We start from the raw sequence: 23,845 nt of genomic DNA on the forward strand, positions 1-23,845 counted from the left end.
TGACATTAGGAATTTAGGGCCAAAGTTTTCAGTTGATAAGTGTCTATTGTCTCGGTTTGTGAATTTGGAAACCTAAGGGTGAAAATGTGTTCTTTTATTTAAAAAAAAATTACCACACTTCAAAGATTGGGACAACTCTTTAATATTTGTAATATTGCAAATTAATGTCATCTTAGTGCTTGTTAAGTGTAGTGGTTAAAATATAGACAATTAAAATGTTTTAAACACTCCAATTTTAATGGAAAACAGTTCACAATTAAACTTATTTTATAACCTGAAAAAAAAACAGTTAACCAGAATACAAATTGCAGTTTAAGACAGTGAAATTATTGGAACAGGAATAACAGAGGCGAAGTTTCATGTTTTTTATAGCTGACAAAAATAAATTGTAAATTTCTATTGCGTTTTTCTGGTACTTGTAATATGTGTGTTGTTAACATATAAAACATTTATTTTCAGTGAAACAACATGTTTTGAAACTTAACTTATATTGGAACTTCTGAACATTGTATATATTTTCGAGAGCTGAAATTTCACCATAGATATGTCGGATCATTCCAGAGACTCCAGCTATGATGCTGCTGATGACTCAAGGTAGTTAAACTAGAAAACAGTAGAAGTTGTGCTTGTGTTTTTTTCTGTGTTTTTTACCATTTTTTGTAATTTAGTTGTTGCTATTTAAATGACAATTTTGCATGAAACTGCCAACGTGCTTAGAGGACCATTTCTTAATGTCCTCAAATTATTACTTTTTATTTTATGTTTTTTGTCTACCTTGCAGTGTACCATTGTTTTTATTGTCAATTTCCTTGTCCCAATTGCTCCAAAAATTTCAATGTAAATTTGTGTAAACTTTTTTCTTACGGCTAGTATAAATTCCTAATCAGTTATTATGCAAATTGTCTTAACATGATATGTTAGAGATGTACCTTTGAACCCATGTGTAACACCTCATTGTCACTTCCCAATGGGAAAATGATTGACATTTCACTGTCTGTGTATATCACATTATCTACGTTTAATACAATGCAGACACCGAGATGTTGATGACATGATGGTCCGTCGCACCACAGGACACATGCCAGCTGCACTGCGCAAAAAGAAACAGGATGATTACAAAAAGTTTCTAACACCAACTGGTGACCCAATGGACTATGTTAGGCAACACATGAGGTACAGAAAAATTATATTACATAAAACAAAATGGTATAGTCAAATTAAAAAAAACGAAAAAAATTGGGTATTGTTGTCATGACTGTAGTGGAAATTTTAAGAGGGTCCACCACTTGATTTTGTTACATTTTTCTAAGCTCTGTTGCAGTAGTTTCCAACTGGGAAGGAGTTTACTTTAATTTGTATCCTACATGTGATTTGTAACCAGACACTGTAGCCCCAGGAATATAACCTGTGAAGTTGACCAAAGAAATAAGCTATTGCTGCCAGGCATAATGTATGACCAAGTATTGCTCATCCAGCAGTTTTATTGTAAACAATCGACGTTTCGATGTCCTATACAAGACGCCTTCATCAGGATAATGACATAACTTGCAAGACAAATTTCTTTTAAAGCGACAAAATGCAAAACAGACACAGAAGTTTAGCATCTACTATGTATATTAGGAGTGGAAGTGTTTTAAATTGTTAAATAAGGAATCTCGTCTATAAAGGTTAACAACCCCTGCCCTGTTCAATGCCATCATTTGATTGAATCCCCTAATTAAAAAGCCTAAATGTGCTTTAATATACCTGTTTGTGTGACAAGAAGTTGTGACTTTAAGGTGCTAGTCTTATTTGCTTTTGTGTGACTAGAAATTGTGAGCTGCAAAACACACATTAAACACAACTATTAGTTGTATAGGACGTAGAAACGTCAATTATTTATAATAAAACTGCTGGAAGAGCAATACTCGTATATTCAATTGCATATTAGATTTTGTTATTTACCATTGTATATTAAAATAACCCTTTCATGTACACATTTACAGAAGCAAAAGTATGAGTGACCTGCAAGTGGACAAACAAGAAAAAGATCAGGAACGTGATCAGCGCAACGTTAGATACGAAGAAATTCAACATGTTAAAGAACAACTGAAGGAAGAGGAAGAAATGTGGACTTCAGTGAGTCATTTGTTTGTTTATTATGTGCATTTTCTTTTTTTCCCCATGTTTTGTGTATCTTAGGGGTTGGCAACCCCTGATATGTGTGACAAGGTTGGCATGTGAGGTGTTTTTTCATTATTTTACTTTTAAGTTAAGTTGGATAGAATTATATATCGCTATGATTAAAATTAAAACTAAAAAATATATGTTTTAAGTTTGTTTTGATTTAATTGTCTGAAATACAGTCTACACATACAAATCTACCTGTTTTATAAATGCTGTTCAAATTAGCTGGCACAAACCCTTCTTAAACATTAAAATGGTCATACATTTACAGATTACCGACCCCATGTTTATCTTATTTGCATGTACTATGTATTTATGACTGCTGTTGCTTGAATTATATTCCATGGTAAAACTTTTGTTGTGTAGACTTACAGAAGATGTAGCTATCACAAACAAAGTAAAATTTGAATTCTCCTGATGATACTATCCAAAACATGCCTTTTTTAAAGTTTGTAAACATTGTATGTTTGTATATCATAGTAATAATATATCATTTGACATTTGCCTCTACCATAAATTTTCAGTATTGTATTGCTTGAGGCAATACTATTTTCTGTACAATGTTTTGACAAAGACTGATTTAAATAAGTGAATCAACTTATACACTATACTAAATAAATATATATACATATATACTAAATAAATATAATTAAATCTATATTTATAAGAAGAAATAATTTATTATGTAAACTTTTTGGCGAGTCAGAATAAAAAAATGATTGACAGCATCCACTGCATGGCCATCAGTTCAAACAGGTGTAAAACAGTTACTATGTTATTGTGTTTCATCTTTTATGGGCTCTATATAGCAGCTGCCCAATGCCCCAGGGTAATTGTGACAAGTGCACATAGAACAGTTATACCTTTGCCATTTGCTGCCAGTGCTCTCTGTGTAAGTGTGCTTGTAAAAATAAGCTTAGTGTTTTGTGTTGTATAACTTTTAAAACCTATTGATTTCAAGTTACTTTTAAGGTGAATTTTTCCCCAGTTCTAGGTATAAATTGCTTCATAATCTAATTTTACTTTTAAAACCAATTTCTTTTTGTTTGGTAGTAAAGTTTGTATAGACAAAGTATATATATATTTAAAGGCCTAGCCTTATCATTTGATAGAACTGAGTATTTGTTATGACTAAAATCGCTCCTACATTATGCAGTGTTTCTTATGCTGTTTATTACAGTTAGGTTCTTACTACTGAGGTTGAGTGTTTTATGACTAGATTGTTTTTCGAAGATAGTTAAAATTTAGACAGCAAGGTTAGGAAACCACAACTTGATGTTCTACATGCTAAGCTAGTGGCTTGTAACTTCTACATATTTGCTAAATGTGCTCATCAACTTTCAGATTATATGTTTATGTGTGTGCTTTGTACACATAGTACATGGTATAACTCCTTCCCATTGGTCTATTATGTTTGCGAGAATGTTGTAACGGTTTCAGTACGTTTGCGTCACATCAATCATTTATACATTTCTACTGGTCATATTCGACAGTCAGTGTGTTTGTGCTGCATTTAGAAACTGCAAAACTGGAAAACACGCAGGCGAAGTGCTACCCTTGATGCTTTGAAGCGCAAAGAAGACCGAGAGACCATTGAACATCAGCAGCAACAGGAGTTGGGAGCAAGAAGGAAACCAAAAACTTACCGGGAAATTGTTGAGGACAAGTACGATATGTTACTAACCCAATGTTTAGTTTTTGTGAAGGCTTGGTTTTAAAGAATGGTTGTTTTAAACTGTTTTTGCTTTGTGTTAGATTACCGCTTTTCTTTCTAACATCATGTTTTCAACCTTTTTTGATTCACTTTGGTTTGAGAATACTTTTGAAGCCTTGTTTTTAATTTTCATTTTTTTTAAACAAAGTATTTTTTTCATGCCTTGCAACTGCAAAAACAGTGCTTCATAACTGAGATTAGATATCTAGATTGTAGTGGTAGACATTTTAGTTTATGTTGCATGAACCACATACAGATAAACTATGTTCCACATTCTATGAAAGCACACATATTTTTTTGAATTTCCAACCCACAAATACACATTTCATTAGTCTCATATGGTTTAAAATGTGTCAAATTTTAAACTGTTTGAATATTTTTTATAATTTGGGTCTTAAAAGTATAATTTATTTTTGCATGTTACTCATAACATTAACGTTAAATAGTTTTAACACATTTCAACATAGCGTTTCTGCATGCGTGCGTTTCATTTCATCATTGTTGTAAATTTTCATTACTAGAACCAGTGTTTATGATCCCAGGAAGCGTCGTGAACTAGATTTTTTTGACGACGACGACCCACTGAATTCCGGTTTGCCAACGAAAACACCTGAAGCTGACAAAAACAGTAAAAAGAAAATGCCGTATCGGGGTGCCATTTCAGTTCCGAACATCCGTCGCGCCCATAAAGATAGCAGCTCATCAGATGAATCATCAAAGGAATCACCGAAAGAAACAAAAACAGTGGTCCAGCCTGTTCGATACACCTCCAAAGTAACTGCAGTGATCAACCATGTTCCTGCAAAAACCACTGACCCAGCAGCTGCCAAGCCACCAACCCCTGTAATTGCCAAGGTTTCACCAAGGAGTTATAGCCAAGTTAGTCCACCCCAGCCAAAGCAGACGTCGTCAATTGCTCGACCAATCAATCCATCAGTTCCTGCAAGTGCTAGTTACAATGCTTCACGACCCCGCAGTCAATCTCCACCCTCTAATTCATCAACGTATTCCTCACAAGCCTCTGTAGTCATGAGAAGGAAAAAAAATGCTGATGCTAATCGCAACAAGTATGTTTATCTATTCTAAATAAAATCTAGTTACAATTAGAAAATTACCAAGTGCATTTCAAAATAAGTTTTTGTAGGTGAGAAGGAAAATATTTTTTAAGCTACAGAATCGGTTAATTTACTTGAAATCATTTGTTCCTCGAGTTTTATCCAAAATAGGCAAAGATCCGGTTTAACTGAGGTTTACTCATATATTTGTTTTATATATTTTACTTAACTGGCATCTTCACTTCCTACAAAACCACAGGATAAAACAGAATAAAAGATAAAAAATCACTCTCAAGTTTTTGCTAGTTATGTTGTGTTTGTTTTCTGTATGTTTTAGTTTGTGTACAGTTTTCAATTTCATGCAATATTATAGTCTCAAGCATTTTACTGTACTTTACACAGGCCAAGACCAAAATCTGATTATGGATTCCTGGGATCAAAATCGGACCGAGCTCAAACACTTCCCAGAAATTACCTCAGTTTAAATGCACCAAAACCTTTTGAGGCTCCTGCTGCCAGCAAGTTCCAACAAAAACGCAAAACAGCATTCGCAAACAAGCGCAACATGTGGGAGAATATGGGACAAGAGAAAAAGGATCAGCCTGCAAGGCCAACAGCACAACACCTCTCGGCCCTGTTAAAGCATGACAACCCTCATGGGGAAGAGTCCAATTACAGACCCCAAAGCTATTCCCATAGTGAGCACAGCATGTCAGCTTCTCAAGATAGCTCTTCCTCAGTGGAGCTGAGTCCTCGTCAGCAAACTCTACCTCCACGCCAACAGTCCCTTCCCTGGGAAATCGAACAAAAACAGAACAATCCTGCCCCTGTGGTTAGAAATTGGTCGAGATCTGCAACTTTACCCAATCCACCAAAGCCAGATCCTCCTGTCCAGCCGACGGTTGTTGAACCAGTCCGAAATGAACCAGTGATGAATGGCCATCATTCTGTCAAGGTAGGTATTAAGTATGTCTGTATGTTACATGTACAGTAGTTTATCTACTAAATCAGTATTTCTTAGACTTTTTTCTGCATCACCCCTTAACAGCTTATTATTTTAAAAAACTTCAAGAAAAAAGCTTGATAAGGCTCCCGCAGTTACTAAGCTCTAGATTTCATGTTAGAACTAGTGCATATGACCTAAAGAATTTCACGAAATTGGCTATGTTATATGGAAGATATTCATGATCAAATTTCTTGCTGTATTTTGTTGTGCCAGACTTATCTGGCACCCCTAGTCCATTTATTCTCCAGACCCATTTTATTGTTGCAAATGCCTCTGGAGACAGGCTGGTCCCCACTTTGGATTAAATTTATGTATATTACAACAGTTTTGTCACACATTTACCCATCAAAACATGACATGTTACCTAACTTACTAAATAATGTTTCTGAATATGAATATGATTATGATTAGGTTTTTTGCTGTGAAAACCTACAAGAAAGTAGAGATTGTTGTGATTCAAGTGAATAACATTTTAAATTTGTTTTCTAGCCTTCAGAGCCAAAGAATGTAGACCCTGGGCCCACATTTACAGTGCAGTCTGTGAAACAAAAATCAGTTTCACCACGAGCCGGAACAAATGCTTCGGAACCCTTGTTCGATGACATGAAGATCTGTATTAACCAACGACCAAGAAGCGAGAAGGGTTTTGGATTTACTGTGCGTGGAGGTGATGACGGCAAGCCAGTGATTGTTAACACAGTGAGCCCAGGTAATCATTTCGTGTTTGCTAACACTACTCATGCAAATATTGTCGCTACAAATAAGCAAGGGGCTATGCATGCATTTTATGTGCACTGCATTGCTTGAGGCATATGATTAAAGGTGTACCAGGCTCATTTTGATGCATATTTTTCAATTTTGCACTTAACATGTGAATTTAATGGTTAAGTTAAAAAAAAAAATGGTTAAAAAATTCAACACTACCTAGCTATGAAAATTTTTGCTTGTGATTTGCATTATCTGGCATTCCTTACAAAAAAATGTGTTAGCCCATATCCTAGTTTCCTAATCCAGAGTTTGTGGAAGTCTGTATAAAAGAATAACTTTTGCCCTTTGGTCCAAAAATATTTCTGGATTAGGTAAAGATCCGGATTAACTGATGTCAATTAGTTAAAGCCTTATCACATTACAAATCATTTGTACCGCAAGTTTTGTCCAAATTAGACGAAGCTTCGGATTAACTGAATCTGGTTCAACCATGGTTTAGTGTATGACATAAAAACTTGCGGTAAGTTTTTGTATAAAGTAATGAACTTGTGCCATAAAAGGTAAAGTTTTCCTACTGTTGTGAAACTGTACTTTGCAATTCAAATGTGCATGCATTGTTTGTCACTTCTTAATAGCTGTTCAAATATTGGTTTAGTCTTTTATGCACATTTCTCACAACAGTTGGTTAAAGCTATAAATTCGTCGACCATAAACACATGCATACCAGGGTTCATTTCACAGTCAATAAAATATTATATTTTTTGCGCTACAGTAAACCTTTTGACATTTTATTTTGTCTGAAATCACATGTAAATTGTGACTCTTCTGTGGTTTACAAATATTGTTAGTTTTAATGACATTTGGCGCAAATATATATATTTTTTTTTACTTGTACAAAATGCCCTCAAAACATTATTTGGTTGTTTGCTTAGGCCATTTTCCCTTTTTTATGAATGAGAACACAATACTATTATACTCAATGTAAACGGCATGTGGACAACCAGGGGTGGTCTACTTGAAATTTTATCGCTCTAATGACATACGTCCACCAATGATTAGTTATGACACTTGTTAGGTATCCAAGCTGTCAAGTAGCCTTTACAATCAATTAATATCTGATGGAGAGTATTGATAACCTAATTGTTGTGTGATGCTTGGTCAAGTAACATTCCCACACAATATAACTCCAGTTCAAGGGATTATAGTTTGCATGATAACCTGAAAATAGTACTTCGGCATTATTATAGTGCTGCAAAATTTTCAGTCTAATTTTTATATTTTTGACTCTATTTGAAGAAACTTATTTTTAAATATATTTAAATATTTTTAAAAATAAACATGAACCATTCTGAACCATTTTTTTTCTTTGAAATGTTGGAAACTGTCTTTGAATGATTTTTTTGCCTACCATTAACAGCCACAACACTGTCTTGGTGATGACAAAAATTAAAAATCATTATCTATGTATAAACATAAATAACTCACACCTAGGTATATGAATAATTCCAAATCTTGTTTAACGCAAAAGTTTTTATGTTTGTCTTGACATGTGCACAGTGATTTTATGAACAAGTCAATTACTTGCTAAATTAATGTCCAAGTTTGGCTGTAACTATGTTTAAAGGTTTCTAGTAAATTGCATTGCATAATATGATCCATTTAACTACTAGAGTCTGTCATCAAACATAGGAAAACCTAATGACAAATGTCAGAAAATGGAGGCAAACCTATAGTGCAAAATCATAAAAAAATTTAAAACCTTTTTTTTTGCTTTTATTTTTTTACTTATGCAAACAGGAAAATAGTGGCAACTGGCACCACAGAACATGTGACTGGTACCAATCCCTTTACCCCACTTAATAGATCACCTATTTACCTGAAAAGCATTCTCTTAAAGTAGGGAACTTCCCGCCACCTGACAAATAGTTGTAAACCCTCTTGTGTCCAGTTAGTTTGCTTGGCTATTTTAACTTTTTTATTTGCAATTGCTTTAGTAGTGATGCGATCTTGTGCTTGTGTCTTATGTTTTTTTGTTGCCTTTACACAAACTTTATTGTGTAAAAATAACTTTTTTACAAACATTTAAATGTAATTTGCCCCCTTGTAAAGCTTATACTAAGCAGTGGTTCCCTGCCCTTTTTGACAAAATTCCTCTCCTAACAAATCAAAACATTTTAATTTCTTCTTAATATACATACTACATAGTAGATGCTAAACTATACAAAGATCATTTCAAATTGGGTCTTTTATCAACTTCACAGGTCAAATTCCCAGAGCTTAAGTGTCTGTTTACAACCACTTAAAGTAAAATTTAAAGTAATTTCCTTCTCTCGAGGTTTAAAGTTCCTCTCTGGTGGGGAACCACTGCATAAAAGTAACATGAAACATCTCCCAAACATCATCTTTTTTCGGACACTTAATTAATGTTTTATTGCAACTAATTCCCAAACTATCTTTGTGCAAGTGTTTATAAAAACTGTTTTGTGTTAAGGTGGAGCAGCAGATATCTGTCAACTTTGCGTTGGTGATGAGATCTTGGCTATTAATGATGTCCGACTTGATTCGACGCTAACACAGGATGGGATTGTACAGCTTATTGTAGACAGTGTTATCACTGGTAATCTGTCATTGGACATTCGAAGATATGGCAAAGCAAAAAAGAGTAAGTTGTTCAAACTATAGAAGTCATTTTGTAGATTTTTTTGAATTCTGGTTTATGTACATGCAAGCAATGAATTTTTATTGGTTTAGTTTGCACACAGGTAAATTTTAATAGAATTTATTTGAAAAGATTTTAAAATAGTAATACGCTCTGTATAGATTAAGTTTTGTTTGACATTACTTTAATAATATTTTTAGGTTTCTGCATCTTATTTCTCTGTTAATGTGTTCTGGAAGTGAAACTATAAACAAATTTAAAAGAAATTAAAATTGCTTTTACCAATCTTATCTTTATGAGAACAAATTTTATTGGAGTACATGATATGAAACAATAAAAAAAAGTTTAAACAATTGCAAGATGTATATAAATGGGTGTAACGGATGTGGCCTTCATATCACTGATGATGGCATGAGCATTTGCCAAAACGTTTGAAAAAATAAAGCACGCTTTTTACGTCTATTTGGGCCGTTATTTTCTCCATTAAATTGCAAGATGTAATAAAAAATCCAATGCAAAACAATCCAATGCAATAACATTTCTTCTTTTAACATTTGCAGTTTATGCAGTAAACCGTTGCACTTTACTAACATTCAGTTTCAGTTAGGCATAAAGCCTACACCAGGCATGACCATTGCCGTTACCAAGTTAGGTTAATCTTACGTTACCTTTGTTAGCAGCAAATCCACTCCGCCTGAGCGGGACAAAAGTTGTGATGACTCCGAGGGGTTTCGTTCAGGTTCGTTCAGACAAGGGCAAAGCCCCAGTCGTGACCACAAAAATGGTGAATGGCAACACAGCAGACTTGAACAATGAAAAGGTACATTTGTGTGTTGAAACGAACTTTTGTTGGACTTCCTAATGTTTAAATAGCTTTCTGTACTGTTTTGATAACATTGACTAGGTCGTGGGTATTGTGATAAGTATGGAAGGAAAATTAAGTTATTCTGTGTGATGGTATTCACTAATGATTGCATAGTTGTGCTTCTGTGTTGCTAAAACATTTATTTGGGTAAAAACTAAAAAAAAAATACAAGATATATGGGTACATAAATATGGCACTTTTTCAGTATTTCTTGCAGTAAGAACATAACAAGTTAATTTGTTTCAGACAGGACCAGATTTTTTTATTGATTTTTTTGTAATATCTTTTTTGGTTGTTACAAATTCTGCACATATGCTATAAAAGTACAGTCAGTTGACTTTTAAAGACCCTATTCCTTAAGTTGAAATAATTCTTGTGTCTATGCAAATCCTTGTACTTTCACAGGAAAACCATTCCCCATATATGCATGATGACCTTCCCCCTCCACCAGATGATCTTTTGACCCCTCCCGCAGCCCAGGACGCTCCCCCTCAAAAGCAGTCAGCCATGAGTCGACTCTCACCTAAACAACCTTACCCAAAATCTGCTACTCTACCATCAAGTTACAGGTACAAGTTTGTTAGGCCATTTGGCCATTGATTTTGACTCCTTGTAAAACTATGTCTCTAATTATAAGGCTTACACTAGTAAAATTTGAAAAAAAAAAAACAATTGTCAAACAGTCGTTTTACATATATAAGCTGTTGCTACCAAACAAATCAAGTTTATAGAGCTCTTCTGGCAATTGTATTTTATACTGACGTTTCGACGTCCTATACAGGTTGCTTTCATCAGGGTAAATAAGGGTATAAATACAATTGCCAGAAAAGTTCTATAAAGTTGAGTTGTTTTACATAATTTTTTTCCGTAAAAATTGTGTTTTATTGAGTTTTTTTTTGTTTATACACAACAACATAATAGCTCACTGTAAAAAGAATCAGCACATCTGCAAATTGTATCAGTTGAAAATACGCTAATTCAATAATACAGTGAAGAGATCTATGTTAAAAAAACAAACAAACCATATTTATTCATAAATATAAAGGTGCTTTTGGTTGTGAAAGTAATAAAACACTATTCTGACAATTATTGTTTCTACAACAAGTCTATCAATGATTCAACCAGATGGCAAATGTATCATATTTCTCGGCTCCTAATTACATCAGTACATGTTGTGTGTTGTGTGCTACATACCAATACATTTTATAGCTATCTGGTTTCTAAACTCAATCGCATCAATGTCCTTGACAAATTTGGAACCCCTTTTGATGGAATTTATATTCATATGTTACATGTCAATTGTCCGTAAAATGTGTAAAGTTGGTTGTAAAATGGAATTTGTTTTAGGTTTTTCTTGATCTATGTCTTTTACAAGTAATACAAACGTAAAAAGTCTGTTACTTAAGAGGAAAAATGTGACTGCCTATTATGAAAATCATACATTGGTGATACTATGTATAGAGACGGGTTGTAGGTACAATTCAATTTTAAAACGGCATTTTTATTGGGTGAATATCAGGCAAATAAACATTCATTTAATCAATTTTAGTCAGATGGTTTACTGCTTGGTGGCTATATATTATTTAATAGGGCTTTACATGCATATACAATACAGCTTATTCAATATCACAAATGATTAACACAATAAATAAATCTCTCTGGGTATTTTTAGATCAATTTTTCCTTCAATTGTAGGATGTAAAGACGATATAGCGTATTACATCAATTGTACTGCATGTCTTCTTCCAATATAATTTTCAGAAAATCTGTTACACATTTTTTGTTGTCTGCACCACAGCCTTCTTATTTCACAGAAAAGTATAAGCAATTCATTAACGCCCATTCAGGTTATTAAAGTGCAGTAATTTTTGAACATGCATATTTAATTCAAGTGATCAAAAAACATTTAAAATTATGATTGCACCAGAATGACACTGAATGCACTCAAAACACTGTATATTATTTGGGAGAAGATTTCTAATTTTTTTAACTAAACAATTTTTGAACATGTTTTGTCTAACAGTACAATAAATTATTTACATGCACCTGTTGCGACAGTTTGCTATTGCCTTGTGATTGTTATGTCTAAGTGCATTTGGCATATGTTCAAGCCAACCAAATATGGTGGTGAATGCTTGGTGACCAGCTGATTCAAGATAATGCCTTCAATACTATGATAACCAACCAAAAAACTGAGATAAGATGAAAAAACAATGGTTATATTTATTGTTTGCTTGTTGTTATATGACTAATGTTATTACAAATTGTATTTTTCATTCTATTAGTTTGCAAAAATCCTTTGGATTAATGCATTCCCACCTACAGGTTATTATAGAGATCAAAATTTATTGAAGCAAGTTTATTTTTCAGTGATGAACAATCAACGTTACTGTTTAACCTTCTTCCATGTTAACAAGGTGTTGTTTTTAATTTTTCAGATCCTCTGACCCTCTGTCTGATCTTATACAAGCTGCTCACAAACCAAGCAATCCAACACAAAGTAAGAAAACTTGTTTTGTTTTTCCAAAACACTCTGAAATATTAATGTTCAAGTCATCAGTATTTTTGTGATTCCAACACTAGATTTGATGACTGTGTAAATTTGAACCCAATTTAACTTTTTATAGTTGACCAATTAACACCTTTTATGTATCGTATTTAAAAAAAGGCTAGTATATTACTATGGCACATTACCTTACCATGCCATCCCTGAAAAACAGCTATTGTGAATTTTAATTCTGTTGATATACTTGTAAGGCGGCCAATGTTTTAGGTATTACAGCACAGTTTAAATTCCATGTTTTACCAAATGTAAGCAATAGAGCCGTATAGAGAAACATGTAATTGCAACTTTTAAACTGTTTTTGTTAATTCTTTGCTTTATTATTGTAAGTCAAAAAACATCAACAGTTTACTACCTAAAAATAATTTTTAAACATCTATTTTTAAAACACAAAATTTTTATGATTTAAATAAAAACTTTTATTATTAAAACTTTTACATTAATTTTATATGTGTGTGGCCTGAATGTACTTTTCAAAAATTTTAAATCTCTTTATGCACTAAGATGCAAATACCACAAATACTGGACATTTTCGAGTGGATTTATTCTCAAATAAATTCTTTTTATCTGCAGGCGAATCTCGGCCAGCGGTGACTCTTACATCCAACACACATGTTCGCCCGGTAGGCAAGATTACTAAACCATAGTAAATAAATAAGTCTGAATTTTTCGAACGATTTTCCTGGAATGCACGACGTGGAGAGTTGAGGCCAGGAATTAAAATGCCCCTGGCCTGTTTTCTATTAGCTGGTGGTTTTTTTTTAGTTGTTTAGTCTCATTAAATTGCCCAGTGAACAAATGTGCGCTTTTGTATGTGAAAATTATGAAGAAAATTAGCTGAAAAGCAACGGTTATTATGTATAATTTTCCACGTAGATAAATTTTGCTAGTTTTTGTTAGCCTACCTGCAAACTAAATTAGGTTTTCAATAATACATATCCTCAATAGAAATTATTAATAAAACCTACCTCTGGTAAAAGTTGTGCAATTAAATATCATTATGGCACACATATTGTTTTTGTCTGTTTTTTTTCTCTGTCTAATGCTGGCTTGTGTCATGCATTTGGTCAAGAAAGGGTGCTTCAAAATGATGTAAATTTACACACATGTTAGTTAATTATCCAAAGTTGATCCTCCAAAAGTTTGACCCCAGATGACCCAGCAGTTCACCCACAATCTCCAAATGTGACATTTGTAAAAACGGCTATACATAGTACATGGTCCTTGCTATACATAGTACGTTTCATACTTTACCAAGTACATTGTCCAGAACCAGCTACACATGGCCTAGTTATACTAAGTACGTGGTCCAGAAGTTACATGGTTGGTGCACTGTACGGTATTTTAAATGATGTAATTATGGGTCCCCTTCCTTGAAGGGGACACATCTTGATTTTACTCGATTTCTTTTTTTTTTTTTTCTTTTTTTTTCTTCTTTTTTTTTTTCTTCCCTGAAGTTTGTCCACCCCATTTTGCCCTGAAATGTTTGATGGATTTGGATGAAACTTTCACAGATGGTAGATATAGTTGTGTAGATGTGCCATCTGCTTCGTTTGTCATGATAACCCCAGTATTTACCCCGCTAGACCCCAAAATGTAAAATGTGGTTTGTGCGCACCACAAATGTTAGTTTTGTGTGATGTTATAAAGACAACTACATATGGTACTCATGTTTAAGGATTGCTTGGTGAACGTGTTTGCGGATAGCAGTCAAGGGGGTTGTTCACAGCCTTGTGACGTCATAAGTCATTAGGTTGTTTGTTAAAACGCCCCCTAGTGGTCAAAATTGAAACATTGGCCAATTTGGACAAAATTTTACAGGATTGTTGTTTGGGTCATCTTGTGACGTCATAAGTTATTACGGTTGTTGGTTAAAACGCCCCCTAGTGGTCGAAATTGAAACATTGGCCGATTTGGACAAAATTTTACAGGATTGTTGTTTGGGTCATTGTAGTTTCATATTTTCAACATTAGGGTGAAGAACCCCATCAGTTACCCCACTAGCCCCCTAAAATGGGTGAATATTTAAACAGGGTCGGAATTGGCTGAAATTTGGATAGCTTGTATAATTTGCCATTTACAATTGATGATTGTTGTGTTAAAACCTGTAGCCCCAGCATTTACCCCACTAGCCCCCTAAAATGGGTGAATTTTTAAACAGGGTTGGATTTGGCTGAAATTTGGATAGCTTGTACAATTTGCCATTTACAAATGATGATTGTTGTGTTAAACCCTGTAGCCCCATCAGTTACCCCACTAGCCCCCTAAAAAGGATAAATTTTTTAAACAGGGTCGGAATTGGCTGAAATTTGGATAGCTTGTACAATTTGCCATTTACAAATGACGATTGTTGTGTTAAACCCTGTAGCCCCAATAGTCACCCTGCTAGCCCCCTAAAATGGGTGAGTTTTTAAACAGTGGGCAATTGTTGGAAATGTTATGCCATTTATAGGTATCGATTGTTGTGTTTTACTTCTTTGTTTTAAACTAGACAAACTTTAAACAATGCTTGAATTGAGTCGATTTGTATAGTTTGAACTTTGCATAGCATGACTATTTAATCCTAGTACCAATCACAGTGTTTTACTTTACAACACCAAAGTTTCTTATGGTTATCTCTTGAAATGCAGTGTTTACAACTTTGCATGTGTGGGGACCCATGAGTTTCTGCCTGCAGAAACAACTAACGTTTTAAAAGACGGTGGCAAATATGGGACCCAATATAAAATAAGTGAAGGAATTATATTTATGTTTTAAAATAGATCATAGTGTATGTGCAAGGGCAATATGTGCTAAGCCACCCTTCTAGTTAAATGTTATCTTCTATTTTTTAGGGTCGTTACAGCTCATATGATGATGAAGATGGCACAGATGATGATGATGAGGTTGATTATGATGTGAAGCGAGCTCAGTATGAATTGGACGTTGAACAATCATTTGTTGATGCTGAACGACAACGCTACGATCATGACAGCACACTCAGAAAACAGGTAGGACAAAAAAATGTTACGTTTTATATAACGTAGTCAATGCCATTTTTGCTTGTTATGGTTTCATATGTATTCTTTTACTTTGTATTGTGGGTTTGTTTTGCTTATTGGTTAAGAAAAAGTGCTTCAGACTTTTCAAAATTTACTTATGTAATATATATGTATCTCATAATAGTCACCCCTGTTGGTCCAGCAGTTCACTCACAGGCCCCCAAAATGCAAAAAAAGATTTTGCAACTTTATAACATTCAAAATGTAGTATTGCATGTTAAACCAATTCACAACAAAACTAAATATTTCCAATATCACAAAGATTGAAAAATCATGCCAATGTCTTACAACAATGCATCATGCTTGTCTAGCAAGTGTGCACCTTTTGCTGTTAATATTTAAACCATTCTAAATCTCATAGCTCAATGAGGTTATGTCAATGGCCTTGTTTGAAGTAACCAACCTCAAAGTCTGGAAGTACCCAGTTATCAGCTGTAGTAGTGTTACTGTTGAAACCATAAGTGTATTGCTTGCTGCCATAAGTATTACACAGCGCTCAGTAGAGTGCCCAATGCATTATAAACTAGGTCTGGTATGGTATTATGGTATAATCCTGGATTAAATGTATTTAGCAGGTTTTCGAAGCTGAAGGTAAATGAATTGTGGTATGTTTAATATGTATGCAATGCAGTTTTGCTGTACTGTTCTGTGCAATACAATATACTGTTCAGTTATAGTTTTAATATTATATGTTTTGGGGTCCTGTTAAAAATTGAACATCCTTTCACACAGAAATTTGGGTGACATTTTACAGTTGAATTTTACCTATTATTGAAAACTTGTAGACTTATGCTTTACACTAGTGACTGTTTCATTTATAACAACCCTAAAAATGTACACAAAAAACTGAAGAAATCTATAGGAACAAAATCTTAACACTGCAAAATAAACACTCGATACAAAAATTTTCCTTGGTATATATATATAAAGAGAAGGACAGAAAATTAATTTAATTAAAAAGCAAATCTCAGAAACACAAACAACCTACATCCAAAGTGCGAAAAATAGAAATATTTTTTAAGTATTTGTAAAAACATATCACTAATGTGACTTAATAATATTATGTCAAAGTTACAACTATTGGCTGACATTTTTCTGGTCCGTTATTCAAATAAAAAAACTAAAAATCCTATTTTCTTGGATAAGTATGTTGGCCAAGCACTGAAAAACTGAAGCAGGGTTTTTTAAACTAAATATTTCTTTAACTATTTCTCACCATTTTTTCCTGTGCAAATATTCAGCTCATGGAGGAGCAAAAGGAGTTTAGAAGAGAGAGAAGCCAAGAGGGAGGAGGAAAAAGAGAAAAACGATTGGAGGAAGCAAGGATAGAAGAGATGAAACTAGAAGAAGAACTAAGGTATTTATTGCAGTTGGACATGGTTTTGCATAAAATATGTCTGTAAGTATTTTGGTTTTTAAAGACTTGACTTAAATTATATGAACGGCTGTGTACACCTAAATTTGTGTTTGTAAAATATCACCTTAAGACAGTGGTGTCCAAATGGTGACCAATTTTCATTAGTTGAAGACCCTTTTTTAAATTGTTTAACTTAGATCACAAATATACAGAAATTATAGAAATTCTGTGATTTTATTGCATCAGCACAATGTATACTTTATTTTTATCAGTAAATAAAGTTCCATGAGAAGCTATTGCGAGAAGTCGCAAGTCGCCACAACCCCAAAAACAAAATCCACTATTGTGGGCCATACACAACACAATTTGAAACAACAGTCGCAGGCCATGTAAAATGCTGCTGTGGGCTGTATATTGGACACCCCTGCCTCAAAGTTTAAATTAATAATTTCAAACACAAATGGAACTTCTACTTTTTGGATCAAGGGCCTACCTAAGGCCTTTTCCGGGCCAAAATTGCTTAATAAAGAACCAAATTCAACTCAAAAATGAATCACATATTTTTTTACATTAAAAAAGGAAATATATGTCACAATAAAACGGTCTAAATAATGGTTCATATACTTTTCAACCTAGCTTGAGTTTTTTTTTACCTTAATTGCACTTGCCATGTTTGGATAAAAATTAAAATATATTTGCATTACCTCATGGCGCTCATGCACTTTTTAATAATGTATATCCTGATGACTCGAGTAGATATGAACAAGGCATGTGAAATATTCATGTCCAGCTGGTGCCTACCACTTGCATTTTACAATTTAAAAATGGCAAAGCTTTCTGCTCAAAGGTAATTTAACATCCACTGGTATAATACAAGGTAGAAAAAAATTTTAGTTTTGCAAGCAAAATTATTTACAAATTTAGGCACAATTTTGTTCAGAACCTAGGGGTAATTGAATGAAAAAAAGGTCATTTGGCTAACAGTAACATTTCATAGTGAATCGGCATTTCACAATGTAAAATGGCAAGCAATGTTAACTTTTTCACAAAAACATTTGCCATAGTTTTTGTCTGATAAAAATTATTTTAAACCAGGGTGCATACTAGGGACAGACTGAGCTGAGGCAGAACCCCAGTATCGAACACCGAGCATTAACGTGAGATGCTTGGTGTTCGACCAAACAGAACATATGCAGTTTTGGCCAAACCCTACTAGTTTGTACACTAATTACCTTTATTGCCTGAAAATAACAAATCTTATTCTTTTGTATTAACAGGAGAATTGAAAAACTGAAACAGCAGCAGCAGAAACGACGTGAAGAGGAAAGACGAAGAATTATGGAAGAACAAATGCCGACCGGGTAAGAGTCTTTGAATTTGCTTTTGTGGTTTTGTTTATACATTAAGTTAAAGTTTAATTAACAAATGTCTGTGGTGGTTCAAAATTGAGTGCTGCTCGGTGGTTCTACCAAAACAATATTACGAAAGAGGGACAAAAATGTAAATTTTAAAATTTCGGGTTGCTCATTTGCCCCCCTATAGTTAATACAACCAATGGGTAAAAATAACCAAATCAAAAAAAACAATTTTGGGGGTTAATTACATCATCATTATGGGTCCCCTTCCCTGAAGGGGACACATATTGATTTTACTCGAATTGTTTTTTTTCTTTTGTTTTTCTTCCCAAAGTTTGTCCGACTCGTTTTTCCGTCAAATGTTTGATGGATTTGGCTGAAATTTACACAGATGGTAGATATATTCATGTAGATGTGCATCCCACTTTGTTTTTGTTGATAACCCCAGTATTTACCCCGCTAGCCCCCTAAAATGTGTGAGTTTTCAAACAGTGTCAGAATTGGCTGAAATTTGGATTTCTTATAGTATGCCATTTATAGGTGTCGATTGTTGTGTTCAACCCTGTAGTCCTAACATTTACCCCACAAGCCCCTAAAGTGTAAAACGTATTTGTATGTTACTGGGCACCACAAACGAAACATTTCTTTGGCACAATAGTGTTACAAGGGCAACCAGTTGTATGTTGCTCGTTGGTGGGTTGCTTGGTGGTCGTTTTTGCGCCATGGCAGTTAGGGGCTTGTCAACAGCCTTATGATGTCAGAAACATTAACGGTTGTTGCTCAAAACTCCTCTAGTGGTCAAAATTTTAAACATTGGCGGATTGGGCTGAAATTTTGCAGTACTATTGATTGAGTCATTGCAGTTTTTATATATTTTTTAATTTGTGTGTCGAACCCAATTAGTTACCCTACTAGCCCCCTAAAATGGGTCAGTTTTTTAAAACGTTAAATAGGACATACTTCAAACAATATCTGGGGTGAATCTAATTTTATAGTTCGTATTCTACATAGCATTATTATTTAAGCCCAGTGCCGGTCACTGTGTTTTACCTTACAACACCCGACTTTCTCATTGTTATCTCTTGAATTGCATTATTTTCAACTTTGCATGTGTGGGGACCCATGAGTTTTTGCCTGCAGAAACGACTAAGGTTATAAAAGACGGTGACTAATATGGGACCCAATACAAAATAAGCATAGGAAATATATTTATGTTTTAAAATAGGTTATAGTGTATATGCAGGGGCAATATGTGCTAAGCCACACTTCTAGTTTCAATTGAGTGACGTCATCCGTTTGTGACATCATAGTTGGCAGTTTAAGGGTTTATAAAATTTATCCGGTTATTCAAGTTAATGAAAAACATCAAGTTATTCATAAATATTTTTCATGAACTTAATTAACAGACATATGGTTCATTATAGTTTTCATCCACCAAGCAATGAGCCCTGAGATCCTACTTTTAAGTATATACTGTATGTGATTGTTCCCAGCGTTATTCAAGAAACATAGCTGTTTCAATCTATTTAAAAATCATGACAAAAAGTCACAAACAATTTTATGTTTATAAAGTGACAAAATTTGCTGTGCAGACTTCATATGAAAACAGCCACAACGAACAACACTGGGGGAATTAGTCACTGGTTGATTGAAGAAGCAGAAAGGGCAAGGCAAGCTGATGAAGATGGTAGAAGGAGAGTCAATGCACTTGATTACACAAAAAATACGGTAAGACTCAACCACTAAATGAGAGTTATTTAAGTAAGGATAAATTCGACATGCTTTGGTGGTACAGTAAAACTCGGTTAATCCAGGCCCGTTTGGACCCAAATATTTTTTTCGGATTAGGCGAAGATCCCGGTTAACCGATATTGTCTCACCACAGAATAACCCTAACTTAGTAAACTGAAACTTTCAGTACACCTAAATCAATCTGTGTTTTTCGTGTTGCAATGTATTGTAAATAATATCGATTTCGCCGATATAATGGCATCCTCAGTTCTAAGCAAGAAATAAAGAAATAAATCATCTGTATTGAGCGCACGTTGGTTCAGGAAGATTTTTGTAAAAGCACAGTTTTATATTTCACATAATAACCCATTTGTACCTCAATTTTTGTCCGAAATAGGCGAAAATCCGGATTAGCTGGATGCGGTTTATAACTGATGTTTACTGTACATGTAAGTAAGATTCATTTATGTCCATTCATTCGTCAAATAACCTCCTTAGCCGAGCACTACGTTTAAGGTGGAGCTACTAACACAGGAACTCACAGCACACTAGTTTGCTAATTTCCGGTAGGTAGCGCACTTAGATATTTTAAATGTAGTTTTTGTAAAAAATTGCTTAGATCTATTTGGGTTAGTCTGAGGTTTTCATAATATAACAACATTTTACATTTTAGCAGGCAGCGGGTACAGGCGCCCTTCCTGACCACGTGATCCAGCATTTAACCAAGCGGAACGGGCCCCACCAATCACAGCAGCGCAATTCGCAAGCGTCCAACGCACAGCTGCCCGAGACCCTCACTGAGCTGTGGAACGACCCCAACACCCAAGCGACATTACTGTAAATATACGCTCCCCTCACCAGCTGAGAAGTTATCGGGAAAGTTGTACCTCTTCTACCGTTTGAGACTGGCTTTTTTCCCGAAGGACGTGATCCAGGGTTGCCCTAACACTAAAAAACGAAAAGGAGAAATTTGAAAATATATATATTTTTTCAATTTTGGATTTGGGAATACAGTAAACCACGGTTAAACCGGATTTGGTTAATCCGAAAAATGTTTTGTTTAGATTCACATATACCATTTTTATTCTAATTTTCTGTTAAAACCGCGAGGCTATGGTCATCTTTTCTCTATTTCTTCATATTTAGTGTCGGGCACAAATAGCATGTGGTTTTATTTTTGAAACCAGCTGTTTCTGAACAAGCAGCCTTTTGAGTTGAACTTTCGTTTCTAGTGATTTTATGTTTTGTTTTGCTTTTATGTGCGGATCGTAATAGTGTTACGTGATTGTTTCGTCATCTTTTATCTGCATCCTGGGCGCGCTTGCTCGCACATGACGTCATAAGATCTTAAAATTACGTCACAACATCTATAAACTGCAATTCGAAAATGCTTAAACTGCAAAAATCAGGAATATATTTTGCAATATTCAATGCTAACTTTAGTGACGTCAAAATCACGTGGCGTCATCAACGGGAATAAAAATAACATTGACAACTAATTTCGGCACAAAATAAAGTACAGAAAAGCAATTACCCACGGCGGGGTTCGAACCCATGATGTCTTGCTACAATGTTCCGCAACTTTGCGCTCACTTTCCGCTTTGTAAAATGCTCGTGTGCGCCATCGCGCGTTCACTTGCAAGCGACGACTTACAGACAAAAGCAATTAAACCTTTTTCTACATGTGTGTAGACGGAGACGCTTGTATAATACCCGCAATTGTAGTTTTGCTTCATTTAGCTTCGCATTCACATTTTTACGTTGCGCTTTTTCTTGAGAAGGTAGCAAAAAACTTGGTACTTTTTATCCCGACTGGCGTGCCCCATCATATGAACTGGTACTTTTTTATCGCATGTAAACTGTACGGCATTTTTCTACTCAACTGCAAAATAAAATTTGGTACTAAAGGCACCGGTGCTACCAAAAACGGTGTATTTACGTAAAAACGAAATCTGTGCTACCAAAACATAAACGAAACGGCTTGTACATAAATGTAGGAATTTAATCATTTCCCGAAGTTCACACGCCTATGACGTGGCGACGCTACAAATATACGCATTCTGAGCAGGTCACGTGATTGCACGCCTCAGTGATTCTGTATGCAGCGTGTTCGGAATTTTTGTAACCTTAAGCTTTTGTGATCGATTCTAACTTCATTGTGATGCGCCGATTTTTTGAAACGTGTTTTTTTTTAGTTTTTTTGTAACTTCTATAAAGGCTAACCGCGCATTTTTGCTTCGTTTAATTTCAAATTGCTGAATTGGTCACCGTGACGTCATAATAAGCTCTTTGTGACGTTTCAATCCGTCGTTGACATTGATGTTGAAAATAGAACAATTAATTTGTTTCAATAAATGTTTTTGCCAATAGGAAAACAGTTCGTTGCATTTTGTCAAAAAAATTATAGAGACGCCCTATGATTCCCATTTAAATCTAAAATCCGCCATTTGTGCTTGTTTAGCATGTAAAGTTGTATCTGACAATACTTTACCCTCGTTTTTCACAAAAGACTCCCAACTTTTTGATTGTTACCGCTTTTTTTACACTGTCTTGTGGCTCGCGGCTTTTTAAACCCTGTACTTACAAATGCGACGCTATATTTATTCGTTTTCTGCGGCACACTTGGCTTCATAACACCGCATTTGCGGGTATTGCTTGTAATTGGAAATTTAAACATGACAAAAAGATGTTCGTTTTTGAACACATTAAAAAGTGATGGAAACATTTCAAGGCAAAATGCATGCATTTGGGTTTTTCATTTTACATTTGCCTGATATTGAAAACAAATCTTTTATTAAGATCGAAAATAAATTTAGTTTTCATATTTTTAGCAAAATGTATTCTCTCGTTTTATTCTCTAATAAAAAATTTGAGTATTTACCTAAAACCAAAAAAAACGCTACAATTGACTGCACAATTGACTGTATAAAGCCTTCCTACTAATTTGTCACATATATTTATTTTTACGAAAACATAAAAGTCCCATAAACTTGTAAAAAAGTTTGACAAAACTTAACTGCTTTTCCACCTTTAGCTGTATATAACCCAGTGTGCTGTAACCACCGTTGCCGTAACAGTGTGAAATGGTTCATTGACGCCGCACGCGCCGATTTCAGAGTTTATCATTGACTTTGACATGAAAGCTGTACAAGTTTTGCGCTGTAGATTGTTGTTGTTCGCCGCATTTTATCTGCCCCCTTTTGCTGTTTGCTCAATGCTCTCATTGTAGTGATTAGATTCGCATTTTCTAGCGGACACGGACAGTAATAAAATCACAGCTGCAAGAGTGTCTTATGTCCAAGGCTTTTCGGGCTAATTTTGACTGTCGGTCATATGTTTGCTCAAAGCAGGACTTTACAGGAGCTGCTAAAACACATGCTAAGGATAGCAATATAGGCACGTATTGCATTGACTGTACCACATACCGAGCCATTGTCAAAATCTAAAGCGCAAGGTAAGGTATTTATTTGCCTACCGGACCTTCAAATAAACAAATTGGTATCAGATTTAGATATTTTTTACGCTAGCTGCTACACTACAAAACTCGCCGATTCTAAATGTAAGATTGGTGTATTTTACCCTTGGAATCGTACAGCGACATTGACTGTGCATTTTGCGGGACATT

At 34.6% G+C, this 23,845-nt stretch overlaps 1 pseudogene across 1 annotated transcript; it reads left to right on the top strand.

Annotated features, from left to right (window-relative positions):
• The first annotated feature begins 440 nt into the window (after positions 1 to 440).
• On the top strand, positions 441 to 23,504 carry LOC145204074 (uncharacterized; annotated as a pseudogene). Its single transcript, XR_013853448.1, has 17 exons — positions 441 to 594; positions 1,033 to 1,173; positions 1,986 to 2,118; positions 3,684 to 3,832; positions 4,402 to 4,947; positions 5,338 to 5,890; positions 6,431 to 6,650; positions 9,141 to 9,311; positions 9,989 to 10,128; positions 10,579 to 10,742; positions 12,612 to 12,673; positions 13,310 to 13,359; positions 15,571 to 15,726; positions 17,019 to 17,134; positions 18,412 to 18,495; positions 20,082 to 20,217; positions 20,894 to 23,504. The product of XR_013853448.1 is annotated as an uncharacterized LOC145204074 (transcript).
• The last annotated feature ends 341 nt before the right edge of the window (positions 23,505 to 23,845 follow it).

This window comes from Phallusia mammillata, chromosome 8 (assembly GCF_965637545.1).
Source record: "Phallusia mammillata chromosome 8, kaPhaMamm4.hap1.1, whole genome shotgun sequence".
Taxonomy (NCBI): domain Eukaryota; kingdom Metazoa; phylum Chordata; class Ascidiacea; order Phlebobranchia; family Ascidiidae; genus Phallusia; species Phallusia mammillata.